Source organism: Petaurus breviceps, unplaced genomic scaffold, assembly GCF_028583685.1.
Source record: "Petaurus breviceps papuanus isolate PSGF00001 unplaced genomic scaffold, PetGlider_PUasm1.0 186, whole genome shotgun sequence".
NCBI classification, from domain to species: Eukaryota; Metazoa; Chordata; class Mammalia; order Diprotodontia; family Petauridae; genus Petaurus; species Petaurus breviceps.
This window is the reverse complement of record NW_027185798.1, coordinates 40,729,011-40,744,968: the sequence shown is the minus strand read 5'-3', so window position 1 is coordinate 40,744,968 and position 15,958 is coordinate 40,729,011. Positions and strand designations below refer to the sequence as shown.

General features: G+C 38.8%; 1 long non-coding RNA gene across 2 annotated transcripts in view; it reads left to right on the top strand.

The window, feature by feature from the left end:
* LOC138162161 (uncharacterized) overlaps positions 1 to 15,958 on the top strand; it is a 445,118-nt gene that overhangs the window by 92,035 nt on the left and 337,125 nt on the right. For both annotated transcript variants that reach the window (XR_011168564.1, XR_011168565.1), the window contains exon 2: positions 13,590 to 13,753. This is a non-coding gene — a long non-coding RNA (uncharacterized lncRNA). The remainder of the gene's footprint in view (positions 1 to 13,589; positions 13,754 to 15,958) is intronic.

Genomic DNA, 15,958 nt, shown 5'->3' with positions numbered 1-15,958 from the left:
CTCCCCCTTAAAGTGTTTCTCATGTTAGTTCTTTGGGGACCCTACTACCAAGAACAGCAGACTGAGCAAGTATGGAGAAAGGGGAAATTTTGCTGCAACTTACACATAAGGTGCAATATGTATATTTCTGCCAAAGTTAAGTGGTTATTTATTTAACATTTAATATTTTAGGGGCAGAGTCAAGATGGCGGAGTAGAAATAGGACTTCTGAGTGGCTCCAGCTTCCACCTCCTCCAATTCATATAAAAATGACTCTAGACAAACTTTGGAGCTACAGAACCCACAAAATGACAGAGAGAAGCTAACCTCCCACTGAAGACAGTCCAGCAGGCTGGCAGGAAGGGACTAGTGCAGTGCTCTGAGAGCTGAGCTCAGGCCCTACTCACCCTCCCCACTCCATTTCCCCCCCCCCTTCCCCACCCAAGACTGAGGTTTTAGCCTTAGGGTGGCCACAACCAGCCCCAGCTGGAGGGACTTCAGATCACCAGCAGCTGTGGCAGTTTCTAGAATTATCAATACATAGATGCTAAGGACAAAGTGAGAGGTCAGTGAAGTGTGGACTTTGGGAATCCAGTAGTTTGGGAGTGTGGTCCAGCCTTTACCCCCTGGAGGGTGAAGCCGCTGAGGTGCCACGGCCATGCAGCCACCATCCCATGGCAGCTTCAGCTCCTGGCTTGGCAGATTGTAGGGGGACCAAGTGACCAGTCTGATAGGAAATTTCTCTTGTTTTAACCTGCTTGGATCTGGACTGTGGTCTAGGGTGGAGGTCCTGGGGTGTGTGACCAGCTTGCCAGAGCATATGGAGGCTCAGAGAGGGCACCCAACTAACAGCTCCAGCAGCTGTGAAAACCCCAGTGATTTGGGACAAAGCTCTCCTGTCTGGTAGCAGAGTCCTACTGTGGCAAAAGGCTCAAAAGTCAAGTAATTGAGTGACAACATGAGCAAGCAAAGGAAGCAAGGCAAGTAGAGCAACTTTTCACTCCTATTTTGGGGGCAAAAAGGATCAAAGCATGCAACAGGAGGAAGACAGCAAAGTCAAAACTCCTGCACCAAAAGCTTCCAAGAAAAATTTGAGCTGGTTACAGGCCATAGAGGACCTTAAGAAGGATTTTGAAAACCAAATAAGAGAAGTGGAGGAAAAATTGGGAAGAGAAATGAGAACAATGCAAGAAAATTATGAAATGAGAGTCAACAGCCTGACTGAGGAAAATAATACCTTAAAGATAGACTAGCTCAAATGGCAAAAGAGGCTCAAAAAGGCAATGAGGAGAAGAATGCCTTAAAAAGCTGAATTTCCCAGATGGAAAAAGAATCTCAAAAGCTCACTGAAGAGAATTATTCCTCAGAATTATATTGGAGCAAATGGAAGCTGATGACTTTATGAGAAATCAAGATACTATTAAACAGATCCAAACAAATGAAGAAAATAGAAGGCAATGTGAAATATCTCATTGGGAAAACCACTGACCTGAAAAATAGATCCAGGAGAAATAATTTAAAAATTATCAGACTACCTGAAAGCCATGACCAAAAAAAGAACCTAGAAATTATCCTTCAAGAAATTCTCAAGGAAAATTGCCCTGATGTTTTAGAACCAGAGGGCAAAATAGAGGTTGAAAGAATCCACTGATCACCTCCTGAAAAAGATCTTAAAAAGAAAACTCCTAGGAATATTGTAGCCAGGTTCCAAAATTCCCAGATCAAGGAGAAAATATTACAAGCAGCCATGAAGAAACAATTTGAATATTGTGGAAACACAATCAGGATAATACAAGACCTGGCAGCTTCTCCACTGAGGTATTGAAGGACTTGGAATATGATATTTCAGATGTCAAAGGAGCTGGGATTAAAACCAAGAATCACTTACCCAGAAAAACTGAATATCATGTTTCAGGGCAAAATATGGTCATTCAATGGAATAGAAGACTTTCGAGCATTCTTGATGAAAAAAACAGAGTTGAATAGACAATTTGACATTCAGATACAAGAAGCAAGAGAAGGTAAATAGGGAAAAGAAATCATAAGGAACTTATCAAAGTTGAACTATTTACATTCCTACATGGAAAAATGATAATTGTAACTTATGAAACTTTTCTCAGTATGAGAATAATTGAAGGGAATAGAAGTGTATATATACATATATTTGTATATATATATATATGTGTGTGTGTGTATATGTGTGTGTATACATACATATATGTCTCTATAAGAGGGTATATGGGTGTATGAGTACATATGTGAGGTGTGTATATATGTGTACTGGTATACATAGATAGAGGGCACAGGACCAATTTAATGGGAAGGGATGATACTTAAAAGGTGAAATTAAGAGGTGAGAGAGCCATATAATGAGAGGAGATGGGGAGAGACAGAATGGGGTAAACTATCTCATATAGAAGAGGCAAGGGAAAATGGTTACAATGGAGGGGAAGAACAGGAAGGCAAAAGGGAATCAGTCGACTTTATTCTCATTGAATTTGGCTTAGGGAGGGAATGACAAACACACTAAATAAGGTATCTCACCCTACAGGAGAGTAGGGGGGAAGGGGATGAGAGGGGGGATGATGGAAGGTAGGGCAGGCTGGGGGGGAGGGAATTTGGAAGCACCCACTTTTGAAAAGGGACAGGATCAAAGTAGAGAATAGAACAAGTGGGATGTGGGATAGAAGGGAGGGAAATATAGTCAGTCTTTTACAATGTATCTACTATGTTAATGTTTTGCATTAGCTACACATGTAAAACCTATACTGAACTGCTTATCTTCCCAGTAAGGGTGGGTGACAAGGGAGGAAGTGAATAAATATGGAATTCAAAGTTTTAAAATCAAATGTTTAATATATATGCTATTATTAATATTATTTTACATGTAACTGGGAAAAAATATACAGGCATGTGGGAATAGAGATACACTGTGCCCTAATGTGAAATTGGAGGGGGATATGGGAGGGAGCAGATTGGAGGAGGGATATCTAGTGGGATCACTATTTGGTGTGGTGGGAAGGGGAAAAACAGGGAGAAAATTTGTAACTCAAAATCTTGTGGAAATGAATGATGTAAACTAGAAGTTAATAAAAAGTTAAATTAAAAAACATTTAATATTTTAATTTTCCCTAATTACATATTAAAACAACTTTTGGGTTTATCATTAAAAAAATTTTTTTTTGCTTTTTGGAGGGCAATTGGGGTTAAATGACTTGCCCAAAGTCACATGGCTAATAAGTGTGTCAAGTGTCTGAGGCCAAATTTGAACTCAGGTCCTCCTGACTCTAGGGCCGGTGCTCTATTCACTATGCCACCTAGCCACCCCAAATTTAACTTAAAAAAAAGTTTTGAGCTCTAAATTCTATCCATCCTCCCCTTCCTCCCTCCTTTCTCCCCTTCCTGAGATGGTAAGCAATCAGATATGGTTCTACATGTGCAATCATGTAAAACATCTCCATATTATTAATTTTGTACAAGAAGACTCAAATTTAAAAAAAAAATGAAAGAGAGAAAGAAAGTGAAAAATGGCATGCTTCAGTCTGTATTCAGACAATATCAGTTCTTTCTCTGGAGACAGACAGTATACTTCCTCATTAGTCCTTTGGGGTTGTCTTGGATCATTGTATTATTGAGAATAGCTAAATCATTTCTAGCTCTTCATAAAGTAATATTGCTGTTACTTTGTACAATGTCCTCCTTGTTCTGCTTACTTCACTTTCCATCAGTTCATGTAAGGCTTTCCAGGTTTTTCTGAAACCATCTTGCTTGTCATTTCTTATAGCACATAATATTCCATCAAAATAATATACTACAGGGGTGACTAGGTGGCACAGTGAATAGAGCACCTGCCCTGGAGTCAGGAGGACCTGAGTTCAAATGTGGCCTCAAACAATTAACACAAAAACTAGCCATGTGACCTTGGGCAAGTCACAACTCCAATTGACCTCCAAAAAAAGGAAAATAAAATAATATACTACAGTTTCTTTAGCCATTCCCCAATTGATGGTTGTCTTTTTGATTTCTAATTCTTAGTCACCACAAAAAGAGCTGCTATAAATATTTTTGTACAAACAGGTCCTTTTACCTTTTTTAAAAAATGTCTTTGGGATATAAACCTAGCAGTGGTATTGCTGGATCAAAGGGTATGCAGAGTTTTATAGCCCTTTGGGCATAGTTACAAACTGCTTTCCAGAATGGTTGCATCAGTTCACAACTCCACCAACAGTGCATTAGTGTCCCAGTTTTCCCACATCCCCTCCAACATTTATTTTTTTAAATTTTGGTCTTATTAGCCAATCTGATATGTGTGAGGTGGCACCACAGAGTTGTTTTAATCTGCATTTTTCTAATCAATAGTGATTTAGAGCATTTTTTCATATGACTATAGCTAGCTTTGGTATTTTTTTTTCTTCTGAAAACTGCCTGTTTGTATCCTTTGACCATTTATCAATTGGGGAATGACTTGTATTCTTATAAACTTGACTCCATTCTTGTATATCAGAGAAATGAGGCCTTTGGCAGAGACATTTGTTGCAGAAATTCTCCCCCCCCCATTTTCTGGTTTCCTTTTAATTTTTGTTACATTGGTTTTGTTTGTACAAAAACTTTTAAATTTTATATAATCTGAATTATTTATTTTATATTTTGTGATTCTCTCTGTATTTTCTTTGGTCCTAAATTCTTCCCTTATTCATAGATTGGAGAAACCAACTATTCCATTCTCTCCTAATTTGCTTATGGTATCATACTTATGTGTATGTAAATCGTGTAACCATTTTAACCTTTTCTTGGTATATGATGTGAGATGTTGGTCTATACCTAGTTTCTGCCATACTATTTTCTAACTTTTCCAACAGTTTTTGTTAAATAATGATTTTGTTAAATAAATGGAAAAACAAAATGTAAAATTTTGTTAAATAAATGTTTTAAAAGCTTGGATCTTTGGGTTTATCATATACTAGATTACTATGGTCATTTATTATAATGTAATGTGCACCTAATCTATCCCACTGATCCACATTCTATTTCTTAGTTGGTACCAAATTATTTAGACAATTATTGCTTCATAATACAGTTTGAGATCTGCCATGACTAGATCAGCTTCCTTCACATTTTTTTTCATTGATTCCCTTAATATCTTTGACCTTTTGTTCTTCCAGATGAATTTTGTTATTATTTTTTCTAGCTCTATAAAATATTTTTGGTAGTTTTATTGGTATGTCATTGAATATATAGATTAATTTAAGTGTGATTATTATTTATACTGAAAAAGGTAAAGAAGTTTGAAGAATGTCTCTCCATTCTGCCTATTATCAGGGAGAACTAAGTGTACCTAAAAAAGAAGATAAAAGAAGAGAGATAAATAGTTAGGTAAACTATTTATGAAGTACTAATTACATGCCAGGCTCTGTTCTTGGTTCTGGGAATACAAATATAGGCATAAAGGAAGATAGTCCCTGTCCTCAAGTAATTTACATTCTAAGGGGGTGGGGTTAAGAGAAGACATTAAAGGGATCTAGAAATTGGGGGGAGGGTGCTTATGCAGAGAGTTTAGAGTGGAACTGGGAGAAGTATGATCTTGACTGACTTGGATACTTCCTTAAATGGAGGTTTATGGAAGGGATTACCAGTTAGAGGAGGGAAAGTAAACAAAATATAAACAAAGAAGAAAAAGATATCTGCTGAGGTGGAGTATAAATGTTTGTCAGGAATTTGGGGAGTAAAAGAATAAAGACTTAAGGATGACTACACAGAGGAGAAAGGAAAGAAGGATTGCCCAACACTTGTAGTGAATATGATAGACATGATGCTCTTCTGAAGAGAAGTAGCTGAACCCTTTGAGAAAAAAAGCAGTTATTTCCTAAAGAAAAACAATGTGGGTCCATAGGTGCTATTAAATAAAAGTCAACCCAGCAAGGGTTAACAGAAAAGAAAGTAAATAGTAGTGGTTGGTAATTTTCCAATGAAAGGAACTGAGCCAACAAGCTATTTGTCAACCTGCTATCAATAAGTTGAAGTTTGCTGTCTTCCTGGGGGCATGCATTCATGTGATAGAGAACCGTTCAAGACTTGTCAAATTGTATACCAACGATCTACTGGTGATTCACATTGATATAGATGATATGGTCAAAAGGAATATTTAGAAGTTCAATAAAGATTACAAAATTTGGGGAAGAAACTGAAAACATTAGGGGCATAGATGGTGTTTTCGTCACGTGGGTTTATTAAAAGAAAGGGCTTCAGAAGAAAAAGAAAAAATTTGGGAAGTAGATAGTTGATCAGAAAGGGGGAGTTGGGAATGGGATTTGGGTATCTGGACCATGGATTAAAATACAGAAATGGTATATACCCGGCCAGGGATGGAACTTACCTAATCAGGGTTGTGCAATGGGCAGAGTGCTGGACACAAAGTCAGGAAGACCTGAGTTGAAATCTGGCCCCTGACCCTTACTAGCTGTGCGACCCTGGGCAAGTCAGTTGACCCTGTTTGCCTCAGTTTCCAAAACTGTAAAATGAACTGGAGAAGGAAATGGCAAATCACTCCAATATCTCTGCCAAGAAAACCCCTGACAAAGGGGTTATGAAGGGTCACACATGACTGAAAATGACTAAACAATAAAAAGGTCTTTTAATTGGAAAAGGAGGAAGAGGGAGAAACCTGCCTAAAAGCTATCAGTTATGTGGTGCTTTACAAATATTTTCTCATTTTATGCTCGAAACAATCCTGGGAGGTAGGTATTATTTTTAGCCCCATTTTAGATGTGAGGAAATTGAGGGAGAATTAATGACATGCCTAGTGTCACACAACTAGTAAGTGTTCAAGTTAGATTTGACCTCATGCCTTCCTGACTCCTGGACCAGCACTCCATGCACTGTCCCTGTATACACAGTATCTAGTAGGGACAATGTAGGAAGAATAATGGGCAGTAGAGACACCAAGAAATGCACAAGAGACACAGACTAAGAATGGATTTGTCATCAAACCTCATGACTGTAAATGTCTCTACAGAGACAAAACATATGGAAAATGAGAAAAGTGAATTATAGAACCCAACATAATTACAGAATTTAGTATACATTTAGTGCCTGGCACATAGGAAAAGATGAACAAATGTTTGTTGACTGACTGACATGAAGTTCCTTTGATGATGGAAATGAGGAGATCTAGCCTGCAGAAACAAAGGATTAGGGGAAACATAGATGTCTTCAAGTATCTTAGAAGATGACATATGGAAACAATTTTAGTCTAGCTCTACTTGTCCCCAGAAGGCCTTGTTATAGTAGAAACAAAGCAAAGAAGTTGCAAAAAGGCAAATTTAAATTAGAGTCATGGGAACATTTCCTTTCAACTAGAGTTCTCCCAAAGAACAATGGACTGACTCTGGAGGTTCTTAGGTTGTGTCCCTTTTCATAGGAGATTTTCAGACAAAGTGTCAATGGCTATTTTTCTAGTATATTACAGGGATTCTTCTTTGGTCATAGACTAGAATAGACAGGCTTTGAGGTACCTTACAACTCTGAAATTTGGTGATTTTATGGTATGGTACTAGCCATAAATCACTTGTTCCTCTGACTGACATTTAGCTGTGGATATCACCTGGTTGCAGCTAGCATCACCCACACCCAATGGGTGACTTCATGGCCCTGGAGAATCTCGAGTTAGATTCCATAGATGTTTATGCTTATAGTTCTAAGCAGTTAGAAAGGGAACCCATTAGTATTAGAAGCTAACATCTTCTGTAAAAAGAAATCATGTCAATTTCCATTTCCAAAGGTGTTAATAGATGGGTAGATGAGTGAATAACTACAGTCATTGGGTGCCTTGATTTCTTATGGCTTTGATGAAAGCCCCCATGTTATCATTTGTAGATGAGATGGAGATGTTGATTATAAATAGAATGGTTTTGGGGATTTGTGGTTGACTGAACAACCTTAGCCTCTGTCCTCAATTTTAGTGTCTTTCCTCTGTTGGTTATTATCATATATATATATATATGTATATATATATGGTTTGTACATATTTGTTTGCATGTTGCAATTTGTTTCCTCAGATTGTGAACTACTACTATCTTATGACTTGTTTTTTTAAGCAATCGGGGTTAAGTAACTCGGTGTGGTGCTGAGTGTTTGAGCCCGGTATTCGATCTCCAGGTCATCCCAACACTGGAGCCAGTGCTCTTCCTCACTGAGCCACCTGGCCCCCCCTTATCTTATGACTTTCAATGTATCCCCAGTGATTAGCACAGTGCTTGGCATATAGTGAACACTATCTCCTTAGGCAGTCCTTTATTGGACTGTTTAGATTGTTAGGACTTTCTTCATATTGATCCAAAATTTTCTTCCCTGGAAAGCCCTAGCTGTATCCTCTGGGGTCAAGCATGATAAGTCCAATCTCACCTATACAGAGAAAATTAGACTTGGAAAAGGGGACTCTACTCCTTGTAGATTTTTGTGTATGGCACCATGAGCAATGAGCTCCTTTATAAATTCTTTTAGAGGATGACGATAATGTTGATGGGCAAAAGGGGAAAAATGTCTTTCACATTTGAAGAAAATACCCCAATGACTTTCTTAACCATGAAGAATCAGAAATGTGAATTTGACCTAGAGGTCATCCTCTAAGAAGAATGAAGCAGATTGGAAAGATGGATAAAATGACCCTTTTCTATGGAGCAGGCATGTGTTGTTATCTGTCCATCCACTGACCATTATGCAGAGCCAAAGTATCAAGTATCAGACTCAGGAGAAGCAGGAACTGGTGCAGGTCAATCCCATTCCCACCCCCTAAACAACCATCAAGTTTTGCCTTTGACCTCTGGAACTTTATGGGATTGAAGATGAAATCTCAGTTTTCCTTGACCAAGGCACTCAATGGGCTGTCTCTACATCAACACACCCCACAGGCACTGCACCCCAGAGAGGGAGGGAGTGTCATTGGAAAAGAATGTGCTGCTGAGGGTCATACAGTTATTTCTCTTCCTTTCTCTGATTAACCGATTGTACTGTGGATATTTTCATGTTGACTCAGAAAGGAAGCAGCTAGTTATGGAGCCAGTTACCATCCCCATTAGCTCCCCTCTGATTCCTCAACAGGGTCTCTGCTCCCCTTGGGCAGGCCTGGGTGTGGATTAGCCTTAAAAGGGCATGAAAGCAATGACACAGCAGACTCATAATTTTGATTCCTCTTCCTCTTGTTCTTCAAAGGGTAACCTATCCCTAGCTGGAAAATAGAGTTTAAGCAAGAATACTAGTAGAACTAGAGACACCAGAGGCTTGTACAAGTAACTTCACCATCCTGGGGCTCAGTTTCCTCATATGTAAAATGCAGAGAGGCAAGGCTTCAGATTAAGAAAAAAACCATTTCTTCTTAATGATGAGTTATCCCAGTATGGTGTGGAATGGACTGACTTCAGAGGTAGCAGGGTTTGGGGGGAGTTCCTTCTCTTTGAAGATCTTTAGGCAGACACTGGATGATTGCTTGTCAAGTCCATTATGGAAATTTTAGGGGGTATGAATTAAGTTAGATGGTCACTGAGCTTCCTTCCAGTTCTAAATTCAGTATATTTGTGGAATTCTGAGTGAGTTAAGCAAGGTAATAATTCACATAGAACTTAAGATTTACTAGACACTTTCCTTACAACCAGCTTTTTGAGGTGCATAGATCAATTATTATAACCCCCATTTTACAGAGGTTACTGATCTTCATAGAGGTTAGGTAAATTGTCCAAGGTCATACAGTTAGTGGGATTTGAAACTAGCTTTCCTGACTCTGGGTCCAACATCCTTTCTATTCTATTATACTTCCTCTCCAAGATAAGCTTTTGGATTCCTTCTCTGCCTTACTTTTCCTAAATCTATTTTTTTCTGCACTATGTGTTATGGGTTGGGCATGAGTCAGGCCAGTTCTATGATAATAAAAAGAGATTTACTTAACCATAGCATGGGAAAAATATTTAAAAAGAATATACACGGAGGACCCCCAGAGCCGATTCCACTGAGTGAAGTGTTCCTGCCTCTGAGTTGTCCATCATGGTCCATCAGCCATGTAACAGAATCTACCTGATGCTCTTTGTGGCTGTTTTGTACTCAGATGACCAGTACATATTGGGAATAGCCTGAGCCAATTAAGTCTCAAGAATGGTTTCAATTCATTTTAAGAAAAAAACCTAGTGGAATAAAGGACACATATGTTCAAAAATATTTATAGAAGTTCTTTTTGTGATAGCAGAAATTGGAAATTGAGAGGATACCCATGAACTGGAGAATAACCCAACAAGTTGGGGTATATGATTGTGATGGAATCCTATTGTGCTGTAAGAAATGATGAGGGGAATGGCTTTAGAAAAAGTTGAAAAGACTTATGTGAGCTGATGCAAAGTGAAGTAAGCAAAAGCAGAGAACATTGTAAACAGTAACAGCAATTTTGCAACAATAACCAACTGCGAAAGACTTAGCTACTCTAATCAATGCAATGATCCCTGACAGTTCCAAAGGACTCATGATGAAAAATGCTATCCACCTCCAGAGAGAGATCTAATGAACTTTGAGTACAGATTGAAGCACAGTTTTTTCCACCTTTAAAAGTTTTTTTTTTTTTGCTTTTTGTTTTTGTTTGCAACATGGCTAATGTGAAAATATGCTTTGCATGAATTTGTATGTATTGTATCATATTTCTTGCCTTCTCAGTGTCTGAGGGAGGTGCTTGCAGGAGGGAAAGAATTTATAAATGAAAATAAAAATTTAAATAAGGGAAAAATTATGGTAGGGGGATTAGGATATCGTTCCATCACACCACAACTTTTAATATCTCCATTTCTCCCTCTTCTCCCAGCCCACTTTTTTTTTACTCTGCTTGTATTTTCTTCCTTTTCTCCACATTCTTGACTCTTGGGCTGATCAATTAAACTACACATTATCCTTTACCCTTAAATCTACTGCTTTCTATCACTTGTCATTCTTTGCTAAATCTCAATCCTGGATCATCTCCACCATCTGCCTTCCCTGCTTCTATTCACATGCTTCTGAGTCATACTGGAGAAGTTAAGTAACCATAACGACTTGGTATACTCTAGGAGCGCATTTCCACTGGCTCTTCTCTCTCAGGAAAAAGTAAATGTTTCTCTACCCACTCCCCTCCACAGGGTGTGTCAGCTCACGTGGCCCAGGCTGTACACACTCCCATGTGTGCTATGTATACTGAGCTAAGGGCCAGTAGATAATAGTCCCTGCCTCCAACACTTCAATAGATCCATTTCTCCCAGGTGGAGAATGTGGCCTGCATAATAAGACCTTTGGGTGAATATTGATGAATGGACTGATGTCACCCAAGATGGAGTACTCCAAGACTATGTCACAAGACTATCCTAGGACTTATTCTACTCAACACAGAATCATAGGGTCATACATTTACAGCCAAAAGTGACTTTGAAAGGCCATTAAGTACAATTTACTCATTTTATAGATAAGGACACTGAGCCCCAGAGTAGTTAGGTGACTTACCCAGGATCATATAAGTAGTTAAGTGTCTATTCAGTTGTACAGTCATTTTTCAGTCGTGCCTAATTCTCTGTGACCCCATTTGGGATTTTCTTGACAAAGATACTGGCAAACCACTGGAGTGGTTTGTCATTTCCTTCTCTAGGTCATTTCACAGATGAGGAAACTAAGGCAAACAGAGTTACTGACTTGCTCAGGGTCACACAACTAGTAAGGGTCTGAGGTTAGATTTGAACTGAGGAAGATGAGTCTTAACTCCGGGGTTGACACTCTATCCACTGCACCACCTAGTGGCCCCACAATTTAAACCCAAGCCTTCAAGATTCCAAGTCCAATTCCATACCCACCACTCTATGCTGCCTTTCTCATCTTAACAATCGCCTTAACAATAACATAAGGTGTTTGAGAGGGGGATGAAGGGAGAGTGTGGTATAGTAGAAAGAACACTAGCTCTGGAGTAAAAAGATTTGGTTTCAAATCCTGTCCCTGAAGCTTACTACTATGTGACCTTGGATAAGCCTTTTAACCATCTTCTGTTTTCTCATCTGTAAAATGAGGGAGTTAGATTGGATGACCTCTGAGATTTCTTCCAGCTCAAAATCTATGAACCTGTGAGCACCAATTTTAGAAATGCTACAAAGCTTTATTTTGAATGACAGCTTCAGAATTCAAAACATTCTCAGCAGGCTGAAATTAATGGATCCTAACCAAGAAGTTGAAATTTAACAGAGAGAAATGTGAAGTTCTGGATTTAACTTCAAGAAAATCAGAAGGAAAAGTATACAGTGGGGAAGATGAGACTTGACAGAGGGACTTAAGGGGGTTTAATAGACTGCAAGTTTAGTATAATTCAACAGTATGACTTGGCAGCCCCAAAGCGAATATGATTTTAGGATACATTTGTAGAAGTTTTGTCTCCAGATTGTTAGAGGTAATAAACAAGCCTATTCTCTTCTGCTCAGATCAGACCATTATCTGTGGTGTGCTGTTCATTTCTGGGCATCTTATTTAAGATGGACCTTGGCAAACTAAAGTGGATCCAGATGAGAGCAAACAAAATACAAGGGATCTGGAAACCATATCATATGAAGAACAGATGAAGAAGCTGGGGATGTTGAGTTTGGAGTCCAGAGAACTTAGAGAGCATATGACAATTTTCTCCAAAAATTTAAATTCTGTATGTTTCAAAGGGTATCTTAACTCACATTTAGAGATCACTGGATGGTTTACAAAATTTGCTTTCCTCCAACAATATTGTGAGCTAGGTGCTGTTACTATACCCTTTTTACAGATGTGGAAGCTGAAACAATGAAGAGTGAAGTGATTCATAGGATCATAGATTTTGAGCTAGAAGAGGCTTTTGAGTCCAATCCTACCTTTCTCTAGATCACAGAATCATAGATTTCGCGATCACAGTTTGACCTTCTCTCCAGTGATGTGCTGCAGGTTGCCTTGTGATGTAGCACATTACCAGGAAGTGGAAGTAATTAAGAAGAATCTGAATGACCAGCTGTTGTCAGGAATATTATAGAGGGCCTTTCTATATTGGCTCAGAAGTTTGGCTCAAATGGCTGGTCAGGTCCCTTCTTACTTTAAGATTCTTTGAGTAAGTGAAAATAAGTGTCTCACCTCTGACTTGGGGCCATGTCTCTGGGAAAGAGTTTTTTGTGGATAAAATCATAAATCAGGTCTGGTAAATGAGGAATTTGACAATTTTTGGTGAATCAATTTTGAGAAAAGTTTCTGGATAATTAGAGCTGTCCAAAAGGCTAGTAGGCTACTTCCATGAAGCCAGCAAGTTACTCATCTACAATGTCAAAGAAGGAGTCAGCTTCTGTTTAAATAAAATTTGAACTAGATGCCCTTTGGAATCCCTTGTAACCCTAGGAAGCTACAATTCTAGTGTTCCCTTAGAGAAGTGAAATGTTTCCACCATAACAGACACCAGTCAGCCTGCCTCTACACCTATTTCCTTTCCACACTGGGGAGAATGTCTTGGAATGTTCTTTTCCCCCACCCCAATTTTTCAAATGGAAAAATGAAACAAGTGCATTTAATTCCATAGAAATGGGACATTTATTTTCCAACTTACTTTTTCTCTCTTCTTTCAGATCTTTGTTAAAGCAGCTTGGCTAGGGGCTCCTTGGATGCTGCTTCAAGGCTCTGGAGTGAAAGTTTTCTAGCATTACAGACACAGATGTTTTGGAAATCTAAAGAAGCTAGATTTTGTCCAAAGCAGTGGTCTGGAAGTGATGACCTATTTCCAGCTAATGTGGTAATCCTTTTCAATTCAATATTAAAAAAAATAATTCTGTACATGCCCAGAGAATGGTTTTAACTCCTTGGTATGACTTTCCTATAGTGAACACTTTGATATTGCTATCATTGCTTTTTGGGGGCCTGTTATTGTGATGTCTCCAATAGGAAGTCACTTGACAAGGGGAAATGTATTATTAGCTTGGCATAGTGGATAGAGTGTTAGATTTGGAGGCAGAAGGACCTGGGTTCAGCTCCTACCTTAGACTGTTACTAGCTCTGTGACCTTGGGCATCACATTTAACCTCTCACAGTCTCAGGTTTTTAATTTATAAAATTAGAATTTGCTAATTTCCTAATAAAATATAAAACAAATTTGCTGTAATAATATAAGATAAATTTCCTAATTTATGAAACGCCATAAGGTTGCTGCAAAGACCATGACAAGTTTTCTCTATCTTGAAAAACAAAACTCATTGGATCCTACTGTGCCCTCACACCATTGTCCCATATCTCTCTTCCCTTTCATAGCCAAATTCCTAGAAAGTGTTGTCTCCACCAGTGGCTTCTACCCTTCTCACTCATTTCTTAACCTTGCTTCTGACCTCACCACTTGATTGAAAGCTTACTCCCTCCATTTGCCAATGATTTCTTACTTGTCAAATTCTTTGTCCTTTCTTTTTCAACCTGTCTGTATAGCTTGACATTTTATGCTATTGATTTCCTTCTACTCGTGGATAATTTATCCTCTCTGGGATTTTTCAACACTGTTCTCTCTTGTTTCTCCTCCTATTTGTTTGATTTCTCATTCTTAATTTCTTTTGTTGATTCATTTTACATATCATTCTGACTAATTATGAGTGGAATCTCAAGACTCTGGACTGGGCCTTTTTTCCTCCTCTCTCTAGTCTACCTGGTCTCATTAGCTTCATCTCAATGTGGATGTCTCCCAAATCTAGATATCTATCTTCAGTTTCTTCTGAGTTCCAGTTGTGTATCTCTAATTGCTTATTGTATATTTTTTCCTTTCCACAAACCTTCCATCTGAATTTCCCTATTTCTGTCAATGGACCACTATCCTTTCAGTTATTCCTCACTCTCCTTCTCTTCACATATTCAATCAGTTTTCAAATTGTGTTGTTTCTACTTGCATAATTTCTCTTACATCTGTTCACTTCTTTCTCCTTATCTGGCTACCAATCTAGTTCAGTGATGACAGAACTACTGAAATAGCCTCCTAATTAATTTTCCTGCCTTAAACTTCTCTCTCTCTCCCTCCCTCCCTCCTTCTCTCTCTCTCTCTCTCTCTCTCTCTCTCTCTCTCTCTCTCTCTCTCTCTCTCTCTCTTTCTCTTTCTCTCTCTTTCTTTTTTTTTGGAGGGGGGAAGGCAGGGCAATTGGATTTAGGTGACTTGCCCAAGGTCACACAGCTAGTAAGTGTTAAATGTCTGAGGCCAAATTTCAACTCAGGTCCTCCTGACTCCGAGGACAATACTCTATTGACCCTGCTGTCTAGCCACCCCGAAAGCTCTCCTCTCTTTAGTCTATTCTTAAGAGTAAAGTGCAATTCTGACCTCTTTGAAACCATCTCCCAAGCCATGCTGAATGCTGTGCATCAGGATGCTGTGTCAGGAATAGGGGAGATTGTCCATATCATTGAGAAAGACAAGATCACCATCCAGACACTGAAGGCACGGATGGACTAACCTTTCCCACACATTTTCCTCTCCCAGAGCTCATTAATCTTTTCTTAAAAAAATAAAGTAATAAGATAAAAAAGAAAAGAAATGATGAGCAGTATGCTCTCAGAAAAACCTGGAAAGACTTACTTGAACTGATTCAAAGTGACATGAGCAGAAATAGGAGAACATTGTTCATAGTAACAGCAAATTTGTACAATGATCAATTGTGGATAACTTAACTCTTTTCACCAATGCAATGATTGAAGCCAGTTCCAAAGGACTTATGATGAAAAAATGCTATCTATTTCCAGAGAAAGAACTGATGGAGTCTTAATGTAGATCAAAATATACTTTTTTAAAAACTTTCCTCCCTCCCTCCCTTCTTCCATCCTTCCTTCCTTCCTTCCATCGTTCCTTCCTTCCTTCCTTCCCTCCTTCCCTCCCTCCCTTCTTCCTTCCTTCCTTCCTTCCTTCCCTCCTTCCCTCCCTCCCTCCCTTCTTCCTTCCTTCCTTCCTTCCTTCCTTCCTTCCTTCCTTCCTTCC